Consider the following 24,878-nt stretch of genomic DNA (forward strand, 5'->3'; position numbering starts at 1 on the left):
TGAGTTGATGAGAAACTATGTTCTTTCATGGGAAGATGGCCAGGAAAGGGGTTTTCAGTCCTTACCCTATTCTAACATACCTAACATCACTAATACATATGTTTTTATTCTTTTTACAGGTGTTAAGGAAAGAATCCCTGAGTTTCAAGAACCTCTAGATTTGAGGTGAAATCCTTTTCAAGGGGGAGGGAATGATGCAATCCTACCCCCTAAGGGCATTGGATAGAAGACTCCAAGAAGATTGGGCCAGAGATGCAAGAGAAGAGCGTAGGGTTCTCATGAACCTTAGGGTAGATTTCGGGCCCATGGCCTAAGTATGAGCCCACTTATCTTTGTACATATTAGATTAAGGTTTCATTATTTTTGGACCTTGTATTTAGGGCTCCAAAATGTAGGTAGAGTACCCTAGAAATGTAGGATTTTTCAGCCCTTGTATTTTAGGGCACTTAGTCTAGTTTTTGTATTAGGGGTAGTTTTGTAATTTCACATGCATTAAGTGAATATTTGATGTGTGTGTTGGAAAATAAATTTAATTGAATTGGGAGAAGCCCAATCCAATTAAATTTTTGAGTGGGAGGTGAGCATTTGCTTGCTACACCCCATTGCCACATCATATAGTTACACTTTGTACATGTCCTTCATGCTTTACATGCCTCATGACACCTAAGCACACTTAGTGGAGAACCTTGGACTTGATCTTGGATTAGTGGGCTGAACCATAGCAAAAATTCACTATTCATAATTAATGAAATTTTGGCTCCAAAATTTGGCTCCACAAATTCAATTTCAAATTCAAGTGAAATTTGAATAAAAATTCAAATTTCCCTCTAATTTTGTGTGACAATTAGACTATAAATAGAGGTCATGTGTGTGCGTTTTTTCAACTTTGATCATTTGAGAATTGCACTTCAAAGTTCAAACCTCATTTGAGACACAAAATTTCGTGCTCCTTCTCTCCTTCTCCCTCCCATCATCTTCTCCTCCTTCAAGCTCTTATCAATGACTTCCTATGGTGGTGAGCTTGTGCTTGACTCATCTTCTCCTTGAAGTGGCATCTCCAATCATCTTTCTTCCTTCTCCATTTTGCTGCCATTGAACTTCAAGAAGCAAAGGATGCCATTGATGGAGAAGATCCAAGGCCTACAAGCTCCACATGGAGCTACATCACATGGAACACCAAAAATCATGTATCACATATTTCCTCATGAGTCATGTGCAATATTGTATTTTTTTATCAGTAAACTTTGCCAAGTCATAGGGTAGGTCATTTAAATAAAGATCCATGGAACACCAAAAATCATGTGTCACATATATCCTCCAGAGTCATGTGCAATCTTATGAGAATGACGAATTCTTAATTAAACCAAAAGATCAATCAAAATGGTTAGAACAGTTTATTAAAAATGAGTCAAAGGATGAAGAATTCTGCATCTAGGGCATATTTATCATCATCTAATCCAAAAACACCGGTTGAAGAATATGAATCTGACACACCGTCTCCAATTGTCCGTCCAATGGGGGTCAAAAGGGAGTAAAAAGGAAGAGTAAGGGGAAAGGAGTAGGAACATCTACCAATCCTATGGACTTGACTGCAATAAGGGAAAGAAATGTTCTCAACGCTAGACTAGTAGTCTTAAGGGATAAAGAATTGGAAAAGGAGTACTACAACATTCTAATGAAGGACACATCCACAATGTCCAAGAGTCAACTCCAAGACCATCAGACCTTTTGTAAAATAATTAGGCATAAACTAGGTCTTTACTATTAATTTGTTAGGTAGTTTTAATTTGTTGTAATTGTCTTTTAATTTGTATTTTTAGGAATTGTGTTTGATTTGTCTTTCTTTTTTTAAAAAAATTGTACCATTTATATATTTGATCAACTACTGAATTTGTAATCGTGTTATGAGACTAGCCGTTACGAAACTAGTCGTTGCATAAGTAGCCGTTATAAAACTAGTCAATTGTCATTCATTTTTCTACGTCTTCTTCAAACAATTTTCTTCTTTCACTCGTTTTTGCAATTGATCATTCATACTATGGATCCAAATAATGACTTCGAAAGAGTTTCGAAGCAAACTGTTTATGAAACACCAAATGACAATAATGATGAACAAATCATAAGCTACTTGATGCAATCCTACCCCGTAAGGGCATTGGCTAGAAGACTCCAAGTAGATTGGGCTAGAGATCCAAGGAAAGGCCCTAGGGTTCTCATGAGCCTTAGGGTAGATTTCGAGCCCATGGGCTAAGTATGAGCCCGCTTATCTTTCTAAATATTAGAATAGGTTTTTCCTTCGTCTAGGCCTTGTATTTTGGCCATTCTAGTAGTATAGGGTTTTAGCCTTGTATTTCGGGGCATTTTGAGTTGTCTTTGTAATAAGGACTTTTTTTTGTTATTTTCATGTTTTTTCTCATGGGGGTGAGCTTAGCTATTATAGGGGGTGTGTAGCTAAGCTCTAGCTTCTCATCTCAAGGAGGTGAGCTTAGCTATTAGAGAGGTATGTGTAGCTAAGCTTTAGCTTCTTTAGGAATCTTCTTAAGGAAGCTTCTCAAGGAGGTGAGCTTAGTTATGAGAGGGGTGTGTGTAGCTAAGCTCTAGCTTCTCAAGGAAGTTTTCTCAAAGAAGCTTCTCAAGGAAGTTTTCTCAAGAAAGCTTCTCAAGGAAGCTACCTAGTCTATAAATAGAAGCATGTGTAACACTTGTTGTAACTTTGATGAATGAAAGTCTTATGAGACACACTTCAAAGTTCTACTTCTCCCCCTCTTTTATTCCTTCAATTTCGTGCTCCCCCCTCTCTCTTTCTCTCCCTCTTTCTTTTCCTCCATTGAAGCATCCTTCCAAGCTTCTTATCCAAGGCTCATCTTGGTGGTGAAGCTCCTTCTTCCATGGCTTATTCCCTAGTGGATGGCGCCTCCCTTCTCCTCTTCTCCTTTGCCTTCCGCTGCATCTCCATGGTGAAAAATCACCATTGAAGGACCTCATTGAAGCTCAAAGATCCAGCCTCCATAGAAGCTCCACAAGCAAGCTTCCATCACTACTTATGTGCGATGCAACTACAAAGAGGCAACAACAGTCAAGAAAAAAGGACTAAAAGAGTGATTAATTACAATCATGAATATGAACATCTACGATTGATGAATGACTACTTCTCAGAAAATTCAGTATACACAGAGACTCAATTTTGATGTAGGTTTTGAATACGAAAATAATTATTCATTCAAATTATCAATGCTCTTAGTAATCATAATGAGTATTTCCAAATGAGACCTGATGTTGTTGGTAGAATGGGTCTCTCGCCATTGCAAAAGTGCACTGCAACTATTCGTATACTAGCATACGAATCACCTGTTGATTGTGAGGATGAGCATGCTAGAATTGGCGAATGCACTGCAACTCAATGCTTACAAAAATTTATAAGGGGTGTCAATGAGATATTTGGACAAGAGTACTTGAGAAGGCCAAACAACAATGATGCAATCCTACCCCGCAAGGGCATTGGATAGAAGACTCCAAGTAGATTGGGTCAAAGATCTAAGAGAAGGCCCTACGGTTCTCATGAGCCTTAGGGTAAATTTCGGGCCCATGGGCTAAGTATGAGCCACTTATCTTTGTACATATTAGATTAAGGTTTCATTAATTTTGGGTCTTGTATTTAGGGCTCCATAATGTAGGTAGGGCATCCTTGAAATGTAGGATTTTTCAGCCCTTGTATTTTAGGGCACCTAGACTAGTTTTGTATTAGGGGTAGTTTTGTAATTTCACATGCATTAAGTGAATATATGATGTGTGTGTTGAGAAATAAATTTAATTGAATTGGGAGAATCCCAATCCAATTAAATTTTAGAGGGGGAGGTGAGCATTTGCTTGCTACACCCCATTGCCACACCATATAGTCACACTTTTTGCATGTCCTTCATGCTTTACATGTCTCATGACACCTAAGAACACTTAGTAGAGAATTTAGGACTTGATCTTGGACTAGTGGGCTGAAACATAACTAAAATTCACTAATCATAATTAGTGAAATTTTGGCTCCATAATTTGGCTCCACAAATTCAATTTCAAATTCAAGTGAAATTTGAATAGAAATTCAAATTTCCCTCCAATTTTGTGTGACACTTAGGCTATAAATAGAGGTCATGTGTGTGTATTCTTTTAATTTTGATCATTTGATAATTACACTTCAAAGTTAAGACCTCATTTGAGGCACAAAATTTCGTGCTCCTTCTCTCCCTCTCCCTCCACTCATCTTCTCTTACCTTCAAGCTCTTATCCATGGCTTCCTATGGTGGTGAGCTTCTTCTTGACTCATCTTCTCCTTGAAGTGGTGTCTTCAGTCATCTTTGTTGCTTCTCCATTCTGCTTCCATTCATCTTCAAGAAGCAAAGGACTCCATTGATGAAGAGGATCCAAGGCCTACAAGCTCCACATGGAGCTACATCATGTGGTATCAAGAGCATCTTCATCTAGGTGATGTTCTTTTACTTCGTCTATCTTTTTTTTCGGTCAATTCACTTTAATTTCTTGTTATTCATCTTATTCTCCATGTATATCCTCCATTTTCTTGTGGTTTGGTGCTGTTTAGAGTAGATTCAAAAAAATAAACCGATTAAATCTTAGATCTACACTTGTTCTTGCATTTCTATGGTTCAAATTTTATAGATCTACTCTTGAATAATGTTTTTATGTTGGTTTTAGGTTCTATCATTTTTCAGTCATAATATTCTTGTGCTGAACCTTTAGATCTAAATTTTCTTCCAAAATATTGATTAGAAAAAAAACACAAAAATCTAAGTGTAAATCACTTAATCCATGTTGTCTTAGAGTCATGTTTAGTCATAGTAATTGTCACATTATGGTCTAAGTTTGTGTTGAATTTTTATTTTGTTGATTGAATTCTAGATACATTTGTTCATGTATTCTTGCCATTCTTAGCTTATCTTTTGAATTTTGAGTCTAATCCATGCATGTTATTTAGTTCATAACATGTTCTAAATCAATTCCTAGAAGTAATCTTGTTGTTGAACCTTTTTTTTTTTTGTTTTCTAAGTTTCCTACATAATGCCTATGATGAAGTTGAGTTGTGGTGCTGATTTGTGGCTGGATTTGTGAATCAAAATAAGTATTAAGCTCTCTTGATTTTTTTTATTCAAGATAATTGAGCATAATAAAACAAAAATTGTAACTATCCAAGCCTTTAGCAACATAAACACTACTCTTGATTTCTAGGTTGAAATCGCTAGTGTTGGCAGCTTGAATATAGAAACTTGTTTAAATTATTGAGAATTGGTAACAACGAATTTTGAGCTGAAAGTTTTACTGCATTTTCTAGACATCTGGAAGAAAATTATAAAAAAAGAACCAAGTGATTTGGATAAAAGGAAAAAATAATAAAAATCACACAAGTTGTCCGAAAAATCAGTGTCTAGGAAAAAAAGTGAAAGGGAAGTGTGCTTGTTGTTTTGGCTCAAAATTTTTCCTATAACTGGTGCCTATTTTATACTAATCTTATTTTTGAAATTTCAATTGAAAATTATTGTGAAAACAAGTGCCAAAACTATAGGTTTCATGAGTATTTTTTTTTAGTTTTTCTACTCTACTCTAGAGCCATTCTAGGTTTCTCTTTGAGTTCTAGCTTGCTTTTATGTGCTTTTCATTGCTTTAATTGTTGAATAATCCTTGAAAATTTGTCTTGTTAAAACTCTATTGGTTTAAATTTCATTTCATTTTTTTGGTCTTTGGTTATTGCTTGTCTCTTTGTTTCCTTGTTTATGAGTTGCCACATAGGGAATTGGAAAGGAGGATTGGTGCCATCCCTTGAAGAATTTGAGTCAAGAAGCAAGGGGCCTGTTAGTTGATGAATACGGCTAACTTTTTTGTATAAAACCTGTGTAAATTGTATCAAACTTCCCCAGTTTATGGTTATTTTTTAGTGTTATAAGTACTTTTTGTTAAGTATAGGTAATAAATACTTAGTACTTTCATTTTGTGTGTTTAATAATCATTTTCTCTCAATTTCAAGTTAATTAGGCGACTTTGAAAAGTGTTGTTTTTCACCTTCTCGCTAAGTCAATCTGCTGGCTTAGCGAGCGTCTGCTAAGCGCAACACTCATTGGCTAAGCGCGAAGAAGAATCTGGAAGAAGATGAGTTGTACAAGTTCGCTGAGCGCACCACTTCATCTCACTAAGCGCATCGCTTCAGTCCATCCGCCGAGCGAGAAAAAGCACGCGCTAAGTCAAAATTCACTAGTGTGCGCTAAGCGGTTCAGAATTGCGCTAAGCGCACGAGCACGAACAAGGCCACCTATTTAAGCCTGAAATCAGATTTTGTGAAGGGAGTTTGGGCAGAGAGCTGAAGCTTTGCATGTCTAGTGATTCTAGAGAGAGAAAGGTCCAAGTTCAAGAGAGTTTTGAGAGATTTTGCTGTGTGAAGGTCTGTAGAGACCAGAGCTTGAAGAGGAAGCCGTCTGAGAGCTTGAGATGAGTTTGTGAGTGTGTCACAACCTACCCTTCGGCGGGAGGGCGACGTGGGGCTCACGGGTGCATCTTCCGTGGGAGGAAAATGCGCGGAGTCGCCACCAACGTTTATTCAAGGAAAACGTCGGAAAAATAGGAAAGGTGTGATCTACGAACTTTAATCGTGAAAGGTTCGGGAGTTGTTTTTACGCACGGGGAAGGTATTAGCACCCCACGCGTCCGTCACCAGGGACGACAACCTTTAATCAAATGTGCAAATATGACTTCAAAATGTTTTATTTTCCCTTTTTTATGTCTTTTTTGTGTTTTTATGCTTTTTATGTTTTTTGTATTTTTTATCTTTTTGTGGTCGACAAGGGTGTTTCCCTCGCTCCTACGTATCCTAAATTGCGATGAGGAAATCAGACCTACGTTGTTTTTTTAGAACTAAACGTTGGTTAAGTTGTTTTGATCTTTTTCCGCAATATCGATTTTAACCGAACAAAATTCGTTTAAGGCGTTGGACCATTAAACGATCTTTTGATTTTTGGAAAGGAGAGAAACGTTAAGGCGTTGGACCATTAACGATCTCTTGGTTTTGAAAGGAGAGAAACGTTAAGGCGTTGGACCATTAACGATCTCTTGGTTTTTGAAAGAAGAGAAACGTTAAGGTGTTGGACCATTAACGATCTCTTGGTTTTTGACAGGAAAGAAACGTTAAGGCGTTGGACCATTAACGATCTCTTGGGGTGGTCGACAAAAGTGGGGCTTTTGCTCCTACGTATCCTCAATTGCGATGAGGAAATCAGACCTACGTAGTTCTTGCAAAAGCAGTAAAGTTATGTGTTGATTTTATGCTTTTGAACGGTCCATGTTAACCGATAAAAGCAAAGAGGACCGTTTAAGGCGTTGGACCTTAAAACGGTTTTGAGTGACTTTTGCAGGCAAAGCTTGATTTGTGAGTTGATTTTAGTCTTGGTTTCACTTTGGTTATTAGTCAATTAATTCAAGAAAACTTTCAAAGAAAAACGTCCGATTGATTTCTTTGATTATTTTATTCAAAGATATTTTGATTATTTTATTATTATTTTTTTAAGATATTTTGATTATTTTATTATTATTTTGCTTTTTTTGGTTTAACCGAGGTTACAGCATGAACGATCGGTTGGATTTTATTTTAACAGTGATTAAACGAGATTACAACACAAATGATCGGTTGAAATTCATTTTATCATTTATTAGGCGAGATAACGACTTAAATAAATGTTTAAAGCACGTTAAAAACGGAAGAAAAGAAAATTGGAAGTAAGCGAAATTAAAGTGAAATTACACAAAACAAGTAGGGACCACTAAGGGTGCATAGAATGAATTGAAAGATTCGATTTCGGGAACTTACCGGTTGAAGACTGAAGAACGAACGAAGAACGGTTCAGAACGATGAAGAATTTCCACAGAATCACTTACGGAAGCACTTCGACTCGAATTTTCTTCATGAAAACGTGTTTTTTGCCCAAAATAGCCGAAATGCATAGCTTAGGGGTCATGAACCTTTTGAAACACCCCCCCTCCCCTATTTATAGGGAAAAAGGGAAGTGCTTGCCGCCCAGAGGCTTTTTGAGAAAGATTTCTAAGCGCACCCCAATTATTAAGTTCACCCCCCTTTTCGTACTTTACGGAAAAGTTACGGAAGCCTTATAGAACTGTTTCGGATTTTATTTTCATCTTTTTCTCTCTTCCCTTTCACCAATGTTAAGTGAAATATGCTTACCCAAGGTTTACGAAAATTTTATGGAAGCATTACGGAAGCCCCGGAAACCATTTTTCAACAACGTGGAGGAGCTTACCGCCTAGTTGCTTCCTCCTTAAGCAACCCAACTTCCAAGGGCCTAGATTGGAATTGCTATTTACACCCCTATCTTGATAAGTTCACCCCCATTTTTGTGTTTTTGGCCGTTTTCTTTCCGAAATCTCATGAAACTTTACGGATTCCACTTGGATGAGTGTTAAGCCTTATGAAGCGATCAACAATGGTCCTCGGATGAAATTAGAGTGTAACAGTTTATTTACACGCCCCCTACTTTACTAAATACACTCCCGTTTTCGTGTTTTTGACCAGTTTCTTCTCGAAACATCTCAGAACTTTACGGATTCCACAACGATGGGTGTTAAACATTTTGAGGTGGTCAAACGAACGTCGCATGCTGACAAACAATGGTTCCCAGACGAAATTAGGGTATGACAATTGCCCCTCTTTACTTATCTTTTATTGGAGATAAAAGGGAAGTAAAGATAAGACCCTAATTTCGTTCAAGCTGAATCTTTACTCGATTGGCCACTAGCACAAATCCAAGCAGTAAAACCCGTGAAGGCATGAAGATATTGAAATTCTTTTTTTTTTAAACGTACAAACAAAGGATGTCGAGTCCTACGAAGCACAGGGGGAAAGGATATTGAAGTTTTTAAGGTGAAGACATTGTCGTCTTCAAAATGTGTGCAGATTACCGTATAGGGCGTCTCCGCATGCTACCTGACTTGTCACAGGTCGGGGTAGCAGAACTGTGTGTACGGATAACCACTTGGGGTATTTCTGCCTGCCACCTGACTTCACAGGTCAGGATTAACAGAAGTACGTTTGTACGGATAACCACTTGGGGTACTTCCGCCTGCCACCTGACTTCACGGGTCGAGATTAACAGAAGTTGGTTTGTTTGGATAACCACTTGGGTATCTGCGCATATCATCGGACTCACCGTCTCTGGATGATAAAGGTGCAGAAGACGATGTTAGTCTCTGTGTGTCAACGGGCTCACTTGCCCCTGGTTGACAAAGGGTGCAGATGACGACGTTAGTCTCTGCGTGTCAACAACTCGTTTGCCTCTGATTAACAAAAGGTGCAGATGACCATAAGATATCTCTACCTGCCACCTGACTTCTCGGGTCAGGATTAACAGAAATCGTTTTGTACGGATAACCACTTGGGTTTCTTCGCATGTCATTGAACTCGCCGTCTCTGGATGACAAAGGTACAGAAGACAACGTTTGTCTCTGTGTGTCAACGGGCTCGCTTGCCCTTGGTTGACAAAGGGTGCAAATGACGACGTTAGTCTTTCCATGCTACCGGACTCTGAGTCTGACGGATAGCAAAAGAGTGTTTATATGGATAACCACTTGGGTATCTCCGCCTACCACCTGACTTCTCGGGTCAGGATTAACAGAAATCATTTTGTATGGATAACCACTTGGGTATCTCCGCCTGCCACCTAACTTCTCGGGTCAGGATTAACAGAAATCGTTTTGTACGGATAACCACTTGGGTATCTTCGCTTGCCACCTGACTTCTCGAGTCAGGATTAACAGAAATCGTTTTGTACGGATAACCACTTGGGTATCTCTGCATGTTATCGGACTCGTCGTCTCTGGATGACAAAGGTGCAGAAGATGATGTTAGTCTTTGCGTGTCAATGGACTCGCTTGCCCCTGGTTGACAAAGGGTGCAGATGACAACGTTAGTCTCTGCATGCTACCGGACTCTGAGTCTGATCGATAGCAAAAGAGTGTTTATACGGATAGCCACTTGGGTATCTCCGCCTGCCACCTGACTTCTCGGGTCAGGATAGCGAAAGGTGGGGCGGTTGACAAAAGCGAGGCTTTTGCTCCTATGTATCCTTAATTTGTGATGAGGAACTCAAACCTACATAGTTCTTGACTTTGTGAGACTAAAATAGTCTCGGAGAACATGCTTTAGTAAAGAAACAAAACCTCCAACTGATCAGAGCAACATATGATTTTTTGATGAAAAACAATGTGTTTATCGAGGAAGGAAAGTATACTGATAAAATTTTCTCATAACCATAAATGAGATTTTGGATGTTAGCGTTTCGTTTCTAAACGACCATTTAGAGGAAAGACTGGGTCCAACAAAATAGAAGAAAATCACTCAAAGTGTATCAATCTCACACAGGTAAGTGTTTTATCCTAATTCCGAACCATAGATATATCATGACTTGATTTTGCAAATCATTTCCTATCAAATCAAATATTACATGCGTGATCACAGATCAATAAGACTTTTTCGGGAATGGTGATTTTTTTTGGTGAGAAATTTGGCTTTGAGTGTTTTGGCCTTTTCCTTTTCTGTTTTTGCTTAGTGCGGGGCGAAAAAGTCACCGACGCACAGGATTTTGGTTGGCAATCAAAGGGAGAGGACCACTTCAAGTCGTGGTTTCCTTTCTTTTCTTATTTGCTTGTGACAATTCAAATATTGTCTGGTCCAAAGACCTTTCTATATATTTCTTTTGTTTTCTTCCGATCTTCGATCGAGAACTTTTATTTTTTCTTTTGTTTTCTTCCGATCTTTGATCGGGAATTTCTCTTTTTCTTTTGTTTTCTTTAGATCTTTGATCGGGAACTTTCTTTGTTCTGGAAGCGTGTTAGCAGCTCAATAGTGAATGACTTTTTTTCTTGGGAGACCCCATTGTTCCTTCTTCGGAGGACAGGGATGGAAATTCTCATCCTGGGTCAAGGTTTATAGTGGTTTGAGGTCTTGGGTCAAAAGGCTTGCAGAACGGCCGGACATGATGTATGTCACGGTGTTGGTTTGGCCAGCGGTTCAGGGATAAAAGGGATGTCCCACATTTATTTCCATGACACACATACAACAATGATGATTTGGAAATTTTATGCAAAGTTGGTCATGCATGCACCCATGTGGACACTCAAGCATCAAGTTTTTATGGTCATGTGACACTAGGGCTCAGGATTCATTTTTCCTATTTAAGTCAACCTAGTGTTTCCAAAACATGTTCTTTCATCAATTCATGCATTCATCCGAGTCTATTTTAGGCGTTCGGGAAAATTTTCACAACATTAAGCCTTCAGGTGCATACATATTTTTCTTCAAAAACCTTGTGTTCTGAATGGCAAGTTCATTTTCCTTTCAAAAGCATGTTGGCTTTTTAGCTAACCAATTTTATTTTTATTTTACTTTTTTTGTTTTTTTTTCATGAGGTATTTTGCTACCTAAACATATGTATATTTTTGTGAGGTATTTTTGCTATATACATGCGTATCCAAGGTATCTTGCTACCTAAGCATACATGCATACATATATATATATATATATATATATATATATATATATATATATATATATATATATATTGTGATGTATTTTTTTTGCTACCTAAATTACATACATGCATATCTAAGGTATTTTCGCTATCTAAACACACATACATATATTTTGTGAGGTATAACTACCTTCCAAGCTTGTGCTTGTTTTATTTAAATTCCTAGGATCATGAGCAACTAGGTGTGTCCTACTATGACTTGAGAAACAAAGGTGATCAAATAACAAGCAAAGATTTAAAAGGTACTAGGTTGCCTCCTAGTAGCGCTTCTTTAACGTCTTGAGCTGGACGCGTGATGACTTGTCGGCCACGGACCTAGTACTTTGCTTACCTTTGGCTTTGGACTTGGTCGCCTGCTGGTTGACCACGGGTCGTAGGCAACGCTCCAGCCTTTGTAGATGAGCTGAGGGGCTCTAGAGGTGGCGGCGATGCGTCTATTGCCCGCTGCCGGCCATCCCCAAGCTACTGTGGTGTCTCGCCTTGCGCCTGCCTGGGGGCGCAGTACTTCTTGATGAAAGCTCGGTTAGTAGGGGGCCTGATGACCTTGATGTGGGCGACGGGCACTCCGTAGAACTGACAGTGGCCCGTAATCAGAGCTGGAAACCCCACGACCCTGTTGGACTTCTCCGGGTCCACTGGGTGTCTTGCGGGCGCGATCCCTGTGTCATGGCGGCACAAACCAATTGATACTTCCGTAGGGGGAGATCAGCATTGTGGTCACTGGGCAGAATGTTGCTAAGTAGCAACCTCATCCATATCTGTGTAAGAGTGGTCATGTTGGTGCACATGATCCGCACTCCTCTCTTTGTAGCGACACGGGTGAAATCTTGCCCCAGTATGCATAGTGGCTACACGATAGCCTCCCTCTGGTTGTGCTCACACAGTTGGCCCTCCTTCGAGATCAGGGGGGTGATCAAGGGACTGATAAAGGGAAACTACTGGCCCATCACCCAGGAGCGCAAGTCTCGGTTAAGCATTAAGGGCAGAGGACCTTAAATCCTCTGAAGGCGCAGATATGGAGCCCTCTGAAAGCGAGGACGTGCAGCCCTCTGAAGACGAGGACGTGTAGTCCTCTGAAGGCAAGGACGTGTAGTCCTCTGAAGGGGAGGACGTGTAGTCCTTTGAAGGCGAGAACGTGTAGTCCTTTAAAGGCGAGGGCGTGTAGCCCTCTGAAGGCGAGGACGTGTAGTCCTCTGAAGGCGAGGGCGTATAGCCCTCTAAAGACGAGGGCGTGTAGCCCTCTGAAGGCGAGGACGTGTAGTCCTCTGAAGGTGAGGACGTGTAGCCCTTTGATGGCAAGGAGGTGTAGTCCTCTGAAGAGGAGGACGTGTAGTCCTCTGAAGAGGAGGACGTGTATTCCTCTGAAGGAGAGGACATGTAGTTCTCTGAAGGTGAGGGCGTGTAGCCCTCTGAAGGTGAGGATGTGTAGTCCTCTGAAGGTGAGGACGTGTAGTCCTCTGAAGGTGAAGGCTTTGAGGTACCAATTGTTATCTTTCGTCATGACCTTGTAGTTGGGAACCTATTGGGTGAGAACTTCTAATATGCCCTTAGGTTCGCTTGAGGTTTATGCATGGTGCCTTTCATTGCCCCAGTGTAGGGCTCTGAGGTATCGATCATTGTTTTGTTTTCACAACCTTGTAGCAAGGAAGAATGAAAGAGGCAGTTGATTCTCGCAAAAAGAATTTTTCAAGGACGAGAAATAGTTGAAGGATTTTTTCAGTTGATGGGTTAAGTCAAATGACTCCTATTCTTGATAACTCACTTCTCTCTAAAAAAAACAAACTTTCCAGAATGATAAAATGAGGTCACATGAACGTCTATATTTTTACTTGAAAACACAGTCAATCAAATGCTTTTTTCCTCACCAAATGTGTAGCACGAGTAATTTCTGATTGAACGGTCTTGGAAGTCCAAACTCAGGAGCGCAGGTCGCTTGGGCAAACAAACCAATGGCTTGCACCCACATTCCAGTGGAAGCAAAGATGTAAGTACGAGAGGATGAGGGACAAAGATGTCAAATTTATCCATTTTATTTAGCATTGTAACTGTGGTTTACAATAATGGCATAAACTTGAAAATCCTGATGAGTCATTAGAGACATCTAACAACAGCTTTCAAAATTGCCCCATGTGTCGTGTCGCTTGTCAATGTTAGGATTCACAAGCGATTATCCTCAAATTTCAGCTAGCCCTCGTCAATTAGACTTTGCACCTTACACTTCAAGGTTATACAGTGCTTAATGGAATGTGCTGGAACTCCTTCATGATATGCACATGTTGCATTCAAGTCGTATCCTTGGAAAAATGGAGGTTGAGGAACCCTGGCAGGGGGTATTGCTACCATTGCATTATCAAGTAGATATGGGAGCAAGTTAGCATATGACACCGGAATTTGGGGTGAATCCTACAGGCTTTTTGCTGCAAAATTCCTTTTTGGTTTTCACTAAAGGTGGTGTTTGTGCATTGGGCGTGCGGTAGACAGGCTTTGTGATTGATTTAGGGATGGCCTTTGTGGATGACTGGGTGGTGGGTAATGAGAAGGGCTGATATTGGCTGAGTAATGATGTGTTGGATCAAGTGGCCTCGAAATAATTAAGAAGGGGGGGTTGAATTAATTATTAATGAACCTTTACTAATTAAAATTTACCCTTCTTAGGCTTTTACTATGTTGTTAAGAAAGTAAAGAACAAAAATATAAACTTAACCAAAAGTAAAAGCGGTAATTAAAGTGCACAGCGGAAATTAAAAGAGTAGGGAAGAAGAAGACAAACTCACAAGAGTTTTATACTGGTTCGGCAACAACCCGTGCCTACATCCAGTCCCCAAGCGACCTGCGATCCTTGAGATTTCTTTTCAACCTTGTAAATTCCTTTACAAGAAAAGATCCACAAGGGATGTACCCTCCCTTGTTCTCTTTGAACAACCTAGTGGATGTACCCTCCACTAGAACTGATCCACAAGAGATGCACCCTCTCTTGTTCTCAGTCACAACAACCCAAGTAGATGTACCCTCTACTTGTACCACAAAGGATGTACCCTCCAATGTGTTAAGACAAAGTTCTCAAGCGATTAGTCCTTCGAAACTTTGTGAAGGGGGAAACAAAAGAATTCTCAGGCGGTTAGTCCTTTGAAATCTTTTGTTTATGGGAAAGGGAAGAATCAAAAGAATTCTCAGACTGTGTCATTTTGAATTCTTTGACAGGGGAGAAGGGAGACACAAAAGAATTCAGGCGGTTAGTCCTTTGTTCTTTTGGAAAAGGGAGAAGAGAGACACAAAAAGAATTCAGGCGGTTAGTCCTTGGCAAATTCTTTTTGGCAAAGGGAGAAGGGAATGAAAAAGATGAATAGCACACTTTTGTTTTCAAGGTTTAGAAAACCAGAAAACTTTAGAAAGCTTTTGGCAAAGGAAGAAGAAGAAGAAGATGTTCAAAGAGATTCAAAGATTGTAAAGGATTGTAATAATTGTTATGAATGAATTTAAAATGCAAATCAAGGTCTTGCTTTTATAGACTCTTCATGTCTGGTTAAGAAAACCATTAGAAGAGTTATAACCTTTAGAAAAACTTGAAAACCATTGGAAGAGTTACATCTTTTGATTTTTATTCAAAACTTATCACTAGTAATCGATTACCAAATCATTGTAATCGATTACACAAAGCATTTTTGTGAAAGGATGTGACTCTTCACAATTGAATTTGAATTCCAACGTTCAGATGCACTGTGTCATACCCTAATTTCGTCTGGGATTATTATTTGATGATATACAACCTTTGATTGGCCGCTTCAAGATACTTGGCACCCTTTGTTGCATAATATTTGAAGTCCCGAGACGTGCGGAAAATCAAAAGGAAGCAGGCTTACGCGATCCGTGAAAAGTCCGTAATGTGACGGAAATCGAAAGGAGGTGTTTTTCGCAATCCGTGAGTTTTCGTAACTACTTCGAAAGCTAAAAAAGAGTAAATACATAATCCATAAGGATTCGTAACCTTGCGGAAGGAAAATAAGTATCGTTACGAAATTTGTAAAGTTTCGTAACGTTACGGAAAAAGAATTACCAAAAAAGGTAAAGGGGGGTGCATTTAGTAAAGAAGAGGGGGGTACAAATAGCAATCAGGCCCACTTGGGCCTTCCAGATTCTTCCTCCAGAAGGTTGTTGCTTCTGGAGGAAGCAACCTTGCTTGCCTGGGCGAGCTAGGTGGCAAGCTCCTCCCCTATTTTGCTATAAATAGGGGGAGGAATGAAGGGAGAAGGGGTTCAGCCTTCTTGGCACTTCTTATTCTCTCGAAATTGCTGAGGAAAATTGTTTCCGTGAAGAAAATCCAAGCCGAGACGCTTCCGTAACGTTTCCGTGAGTAATTACGCGAAGATTTTCAATCGTTCTTCGACATTCATCGTTCGTTCTTCGTTTTCTTCAGTCTTCAACTGGTAAGTATCCCGAACCGAGCTTTTCAATTCATTCTATGTACCCGTGGTGGTCCACATTTTGTTTCATGTATTTTTATTCTCGTTTTCATTCGCTTTCTATACCCCCTTTTGACGTGCTTCAGTCATTTATTTAAGTCATTTCTCGCCTAATCAAAAAATAAAATAAATTTCCACCGATCATTTGAATTGTATCATCCGTTAAAACCGGTTAAAATGAATTCCGACCGTTCGGTCGTGCCGTAACCACGTTGGAAATCAAAAAAGAGGTAAAATAATAATATAATAATCAAAAAATACCTTTTAGTAAAATAAAGCGAAAAATCAATCGGACGTTTTCTCTTTGGGATTTCTCATTCTTAATTGGATTGACTAATAACTAAAGTGAAACTAAGGCTAAAATCAACTCGCCTAGTCAAGCTCGTCCACAAAAAATAGGGTTTGAAAGTTTATCATTTCAGTTTCTCACCAAGTAAAAAGGATCATTTTTAAGGTCCAACGCCTTAAAAATGATCACAAATTCAAGTAAAAAGAATTGCTTGATTCACTCTTAAGAAAGAACTACGTAGGTCTGATTTCCTCTTTGATGGAGGGTACGTAGGAGCAAGAGCCCCGCTTTTGTCGACCTCAAAAAAAATAAAAAAAAAAATAAAAGTTAAGGTAATACAATTTCCACAATTCTAAAAATAGGCTGTTGTCCTTTGAGACAAACGTGAGAGGTGCTAATACCTTCCTCAACCGTAAATACAACTCCCAAACTTAGAATTTTCATTTTGACCGGTTTCCTTCGGTTTTCCCGACGTTTTCCACAAATAAACGTTGGTGGCAACTCCGTGCATCTTTCCTCCTTTGGAAAGCGCACCCGTGAGCCTCGCCTTCGCTCGCCCGCAAAAGGGCACGTTGCGACAGTTGGCGACTCCACTGGGGACTTTTTGTGAGTTAGGCCTATTTTAAAGAATTGTGGAATTGTGAAACTTTGTGTGTGCATTTTGTTGAACTGTGTAAAATGTAATAACTGCTGTCTTTTCCACATTTTTACACTGCATCCTAAGCACCCACGGGTTTGAGTAAAAAAAAAGGGCCCTATACCCGGGTTCATGGAAATCTAAGGAATGGAGGTGAATCTATGATCATGCTAGGTCTCCGACTTGCTTGATGATAGTGAAACCTCGTCTAGAGCTTTCTCTCTTTATAATATGTTGTCGTTGGTATTCCATACCGCCACAATATTATTATCTTGAGTGATGATACATCTAGAAAACAACCGTGTGAGTTATGAATCTTTGGGAGTAGTTATTAGAGACCCCTAGATATTATCCTATAGGTTCCCAAATAGGGGCATAGAGCAAACACGCTCCGTGCCATTTGTTCTCATGCATTTTTCTGCGAATAACACGTTTTGCTAGTGATATTTTGTTTCTCTAGAGTAATACATCACTTTTTAATACACACGTTGAGGCGCCATAATGCCTAAAACATAGTATTAAAAACATGGATCTTTTTGGTCTCGTATATGTAAATTACCCCTTTGTTGTGTTTTCTTTCCGTTTCATGCATGCGCATCTGCATCATACCGTCACACATGCGTTGTATGTGGGTCTCATCTTTTGTCATGGGAAGTCGGAAGATCCATATCGTCTTCTTAACTGCACACATGGGGCGCCGCGCCCCCAAATGCGCAAGTAAGGAGAGATAATTTTCCGGGCTCTCGTGTCCGTAAATGCATTCATATCATGCATCGCATAAACATCTCTTCAGCATCATAATGAACATATCATCCCTACATTTGTTCGTTATCATATTCCAGCATCACATTTTGCATGAGTCATTGCATCATCATGCATATGTGTTCAACAAACTTTTTTGATCTACAAATTGCATACTAATTGTTTTCATGTTTGCTCATGCGTGACCCTTGCGTTTTCCCCTGCAAGACAAAAACAAAAAACAAAGCGCGAAAATTCACGCTGCATTCTTAGTTGCATATATTCGGTACCATGAGCCAACCGTGTTGGGATCATAAACCCATTTCACTTAAAAACAAAATGATTGAACATGGTACCTAATGCATGGTTAACTAAGAAAGGATGTTTCTTCGGCCATCTCAATCTCATAATTACATTTTCCATGCATAGCATGCATATTCCCGAGTCTTTCATCCCTATGAAATGTTGATGAAGTATTGGCGATCAAAATTGCCATTCCCTGGGTTATGGGGTTGAACCAAGCTCATGCTTTTACGAAAAGATTCATCGAGTCAAGTTGAAGTATGGAAGTAACCATCTTGCAAAAGTTGGGGCAAAAGATGGATTGTGTTACATCATTGCTTCGGCTACTGTCAAACACGTTTAGGATTGTTGATATCCTTGTTACTTCCAGTTTCACCTTAACAAAGATGTCATGGACCAAGTTGAAAATCTAAATTGATTCAACCCCATGTCCTGTGTAAAAATTCGCAATACTTCAACTATGCATCATTCGCATACATCCATGCTTTTCATTGGTTGCATTGCTCATTACATTCTTTCCTTGAAAAATAAAATAAAAAAAAAGAACTTAATCATTGTTATAAAAAAGAAAAGAACCCGCTTTACGACGCCCTTACCGAACCTGTGCTAGAGCTAGAGTAATGGGTAAAGCAGAGGAGGTGCAAGAGAAGGTGAAGGCCGACATGGAGGCCATGAAAGAGAAAATGGCCGCAATGATGGAGGTCATGATTAGCGTGAAGAAGATAATGGAAGCCAATGCGGTTGCAATTGCCGTTACCAGCGTTGTTGCTAAGGTGAACCCGACGTCCCCATCCGGCATCAACCAAATGAATCATCCAACCTCAGATATGGTAGGCAAAGATTTGGGAAGTACGGGTGGCCCCTATGATGTGCAAATTCAAAACGAGCGCGCTTTCCCGCCATATGGCTTGCCTCTCAACTATACGCCACCCAATGTGGCGTACACTCCCAATAAGAATGTCAATAACTCCACTCCTATACCCATTGAGAGCCAACAACCCCAAACTGATCATGCACATGTCTCTTAAACCATGGGGGAGACACATGAAATTCCCCACCACAATCTAGCCGACTTCGAGCCTTGCCTCGGATATGCCACGAAAGGGCAAGCAGTTGGTGGTATACCCCTACAAAACCCTTTGGAAGGCCCTCAGTATCACCTACAACTACACCTTTTGCATTCGACAACAAGTAAAAACCCTCATGCTATGGCAGAAATGGGAAAGTTGGATCATCTAGAGGAAAGGCTCAGGGCCATTGAAGGAGGTGAAGATTATGCTTTTGCTAACCTAGAAGAGTTGTTCCTAGTACCCAATATCATCACCCCTCCCAAGTTCAAGGTGCTGGACTTTGACAAGTACAAGGGGACTACTTGCCCCAAGAACCATCTAAAGATGTATTGACGGAAGATGGGGGCATACGTAAAAGATGAGGAATTGTTGATACATTCCTTCCAAGAAAGTCTTACTGGGTAGTTGTTACCTGGTACACTAACTTGGAACCTTCCCGAGTCCATTCCTGGGAGGATCTAATGGTTGCCTTTGTTAGGCAGTGTCGGTATAATGGCTTCGGATAGGACGCAACTATAAAACATGTTCAAAAAAGGGGGCACAGATCTTTCAAAGAATATGCCCAAAGGTGGAGAACCTGGCAGCTCAAGTGGCACCTCAATGACGAAAAAATGATGACAATGATAGTAGACACATTACCAGTATTCTACTATGGGAAATGGTGGGTTACACACCTTCAAAGCTTTGCGGATTTGGTCTTTGCCAGTGAAAGGATCGATGTGGGTCTAAAAAGAGGCAAATCTGATCATCATGCTTTGATAAATGCCAAAAAAAAACTAGGGCAAATGAAGGGGGTGAGGATGAAGGAGAAGCCCGTGCTGTGACTGCCATTCCTATACAGCCAAGTTTCCCACCAACCCAACAATGTCATTACTCAGCCAATAACAAACCTTCTCCTTACCCACCGCCCAGTTATCCACAAAGGCAATCCCTAAATCAACCACAAAGTATGTATACCGCACTTCCAATGACGAACACCACCTTTAGCACAAACCAAGAGCACCAACCAAGAAATGAATTTTGCAGCGAGAAAGCCTGTAGAATTCACCCCAATTCCAGTGTCCTATGCTGACTTGCTCCCATATCTACTTGATAATTCAATGGTAGCCATAACCCTAGCCAAGGTTCATCAATCTCCATTTCTCCGAGAATACGACTCGAACGCAACGTGTGCTTGTCACGGAGAAGCCCCAGGGCGTTCCATTGAGCATTGTAGGGCTCTGAAGCGTAAGGTGCAAGGTCTAATTGATGCTGGCTGAAATTTGAGGAGAATCGTGTGTAAATCCTGACATTGATAAGAGATGCCACACATGGGGCAATTTTGAAAGTTGTTGTTAGATGTCTCTAAATGACTCATCAGGATTTTCATGTTTGTACCATTATTGTAAACCATAGTTACAATGTTAAAAGAAATGGATAAAGTTGATATCTTTGTCCCTCATCCTCTCACAAACGCATCTTTGCTTATTCAACTTTCACCGAAATGTGGGTGCAAGCCATTGGTCTGTTTGCTCAAGCGACCTGTGCTCCTGAGTTTGGACTTCCAAGACCGTTCAATCAGAGATTACTCGTCCTGCACGTTGGTGGGGGTGCCGTAAAACAACGAGTAAAGTTCAAAACAAATAAGTTTCAAAATAATAATAAAAAAGAGTTCAAAAAGAAAAAAAAGGCATTTGATTGACTGTGTTTTCAAGACGTTCATGTGACCTCATTTTATCATTCCGGAAAGTTTGTCTTTTAGAGAGAAGTGAGTTATCAAGAATAGGATGTTGGACAAATGGCCTCAGTTACCTTAAGAAAAAGGGGGGTTGAATTAAGATACAAAGACTATTCCCCAATTAAACTTTCACTCTCTCTTTTCAGATTAACAATGCACCCTTAACATGAATTACTCAAAAGACAATTCAAAATAAACTTCTTTAAAGCAAAAGATAAATAGCAATAAATAAAAGAAGTTTAAGGGAAGAGAGGAATGCAAACTTGATTTATATTGGTTCGGCCACTTCCCGTGCCTACGTCCAGTCCTCAAGCAACCCACTTGAGATTTTCCATTCTCTTTGTAAAACTCTTTTTACAAAGTCTGAACCACACAGGGACAACCCTTCCCTTGTGTTCAGGAATCCTCTACAACAAGAGACCCATGGTCCCTTAATCCCTTTTCAGAAATAAGAAGAAGAGAAGAAGAAATCTCTCTTAAAAGAGATAGATTGTATACTGAAGATCAATCAAAATTCCTTATTGAATATGCAAGTAGTTGACCAAGGAATCTTTTGAGAGGATAAAGACATTTCAGTTTAGAAAAACTCTTAATCTTTTGAGAGGATAAAACTTTTTGGCCAATGAAAACTCCCTTTAAGTTCGTGTTTCCAAGTCACCTTTGATGGTCATTCATAAAACATTTGAATAGGTATGACTCTTGGCAATTATTTTCTGAAAATCCCCTCTGGTAATCAATTACAAGACTTGTGTAATCAATTACAGGTTTTAAAAATTTGAATTCAAATGTTCAATAAACTACTGGTAATCAATTACCATCCATGTGTAATCAATTACACGTTATAAATTTTGAATTCAAATTTCTAGTGCTGGTAATTGATTACCAGAGAGCAAATCTCAATTTGAAATGATAGAATTGTTTGGTCAAACCTTTTGTTTTTTTTTTAAATTTGGAAACTTCTTCCTAAAGATTCTAGAGATCAACTTGATCATATATCTTGATTTTCTTGGATTCTTGTCTTGAATAAAACTTAGAAGCACTTGATCCTTTAGCATCATCAAGACATCAAAACATCTTGCTTCTACATAGGAGACATTTGACTTAATCCATCAAATGAAAAATCCTTCAACTATTTCTCGTCCTTGGAAAATTCTTTTTACAAGAATCAACTGCTTCTTTCATTCTTCCTCACTACGAGGTTGTGAAAACAAGACAACGATTGTACCTCAAAGCCTTACACTGGGGCAATGAAGGCACCATGCAAAAACCTCAAGCGAACCTAGGGGCAGATTAGAAGTTCTCACCCAATAGGTTCCCAGCTACAAGGTCATGACGAAAGATAACAATTGGTACCTCAAAGCCTTTCACTGGGGCAATGAGGGGCATTGTGCATGAACCTCAAGTGAACATAGGGGCAGATCAAAAGTTCTCACCCGTCGATGTTTTTAAACAAGAAAAAAAATGGGGGGGGGGGGGGAGACAAACCCTGGAATTTCAATAGATTGATTAAACGTAAAATGGCTCCATTGTCGTCACTCCAAAATGGTCAAGTGACTAAAACAAACAGAACATACACTCTCAGGGAGTTCCCGGAGAGATTTGCAAAAGATAGGATAAGGTTGCATGAATTATCACCTTTTTCAAAATCAAAATCACAAAATAGGGAAAGAATGTCATGAACATTGTACAACTTTCCATTGCATTGCATTGTTTCATATGAGGTCAGCATTACCAAATTTTACGACAAAGGTTGCATACGTCTGCATCCCTAAAAATCATGCTAACTGCATAGATTTCCTACATCTCGTGTCCAATCTTGTTGGATGACCGGCCCTCTCGATGAGTCGATCTCTTGCTTTCTCATAAAGGTGGACCTTTGGGTACTAGTACCTATCACCTTTAGAGGACTATATGTCCTCACCATCAGAGGACTGCGCATCCTCGCCTGCAGAGGGTTGCACGCCCTCGCCTTTAGAAGGCTACGTGTCCTCATTTTCAGTGTGCTCCGTATCCACACCTTAGGAGAATATAAGGTCCTTTTCCCATAGAGGCTTCACCGAGACTTGCGCCCCCGGTTAAGGGGCCAGTAGTTTCCTTTTATCAGTTCCTGGGCCACCCCTGATATTGGAGGGCGACCAACTGTGTGAGCACATCCAGAGAGGGAGGCTATCACGCATCTACTATGCATACCGGGGCAAGATTTCACCCGTGCCGCTGCAAAAAGACGAGTGCGGATCATGCGAACCAACATGACCACTCTTACATGGATATGGATGACGTTGCTATTTAGCAATATTCTGCCCAGCGACCACAATGCCAATCTCCCCCTGCAGATGTATCAGTTGGTTTGTGCCGTCATGACATAGGTAAGTATGCACATGGCTCAATTGATTTCTGATGTCATCTATTGTTTGCAGGGATCGCGCCCACAAGACGCCGAGTGGACCCGAAGAAGTCCAACAGGGCCCTGGGGTTTCCAGCTCTGGTTACGGGCCTCTATCAGTCCTATAGGGTGCCCGTTCCCCTAGCAAGGTCATGTCATCGTGACATAGGTAAGTATGCACGTGACTCAATTGATTTCTGATATCATCTATTGTTTGCAGGGATTGCGCCCACAAGACACCCAGTGGACCCAAAGAAGTCCAACAGGGCCCTTGGGTTTCCAGCTCTGGTTACGGGCCTCTGTAGTCCTACAGGGTGCACGTTCCCCCCGGCAAGGTCACATCATCATGACATAGGTAAGTATGCACATCGCTCAACTGATTTTTGATTTCATCTATTGTTTGCAGGGATCGTGCCTACAAGACATCCAGTGGACCCGAAGAAGTCCAACAGGGTCTTGGAGTTGTTAAGCTCTAATTACGGGTCTCTGCAGTTCTACGGAGTGCTTGTCACCTCCAGTAAGGGCATCAGGCCCCCTACTAATCGAGCTTTCATCAAGAAGTACTGCGTCCCCAGGCAGGCGCAGGGCGAAACACCACAGCAGCCTGGGGATGGCCAGCAGCGGGCAACAGACGCACCGCCATCACCTCTAGAGTTCACCTCAGCTCATCCACAAAAAGGTTAGAGCATTGCTTACGACCCATGGCCGACCAATAGGCGACCAAGTCCAGAGCCAAAGGTAAGCAAAGTACTAGGTCCGTGACCGACAAGCCATCAAGCATCCAGCTCAAGACGTTAAAGAAGCGCTACTAGGAGGCAACCTAGTACCTTTTAAATCTCTGCTTGTTATTTGATCACTTTTGTTTCTCAAGTCATAGCAGGACACACCTAGTTGCTCATGATCCTAGGAATTTAAATAAAACAAGCACAAGCTCGGAAGGTAGTCATACCTCACAATATATATATATATATATATGTATGTATGTTTAGGTAGAAAGATACCTTGGACATGCATGTATGTAGCAAAAAAATACTTCACAAAATATATATATATATATATATATATATATATATATATATGTATGTTTAGGTAGAAAGATACATGGATATGCATGTATGTAGCAAAAAAATACTTCACAAAATATATATATATGTTTAGGTAGAAAGATACCTTGAATATGCATGTATGTAGCAAAAATACTTCACAAAATATATATATGTATGTTTAGGTAGCAAGATACCTTGGATATGCATGTATATAGAAAAAAATATCTCACAAAACATATATATGTATGTTTAGGTAGCAAGATACCTTGGACACGAAAGTATATAGCAAAATACCTCACAAAAATATACGTATGTTTAGGTAGCAAAATACCTCATGAAAAAAGAGAGCGAGCAAGAAAAGAATAAGGAGGAAAAATAATAATAATAATAAAAAATAAAAGTTGTCTAGCTAAAAAACAACATGCTTGTGAAAAAGATAATTTCTAACTTTTCTTTGAAAGATTTTACTGATCTTAACCAGTTTTTGAAAAAAAAAATGTGTATACAACTGAAGAGTGAATGCTATGAAAATTTTCCGAACGCCCAAAATGGACTCGGATGAATGCATGATTTGATAAAAGAACATATTTTGGAAACACTGGGTTGACTTAAAATAGGGAAAATGAATCCTGAGCCCTAGTGTC

This window comes from Glycine soja, chromosome 12, assembly GCF_004193775.1.
Source record: "Glycine soja cultivar W05 chromosome 12, ASM419377v2, whole genome shotgun sequence".
NCBI lineage: Eukaryota > Viridiplantae > Streptophyta > Magnoliopsida > Fabales > Fabaceae > Glycine > Glycine soja.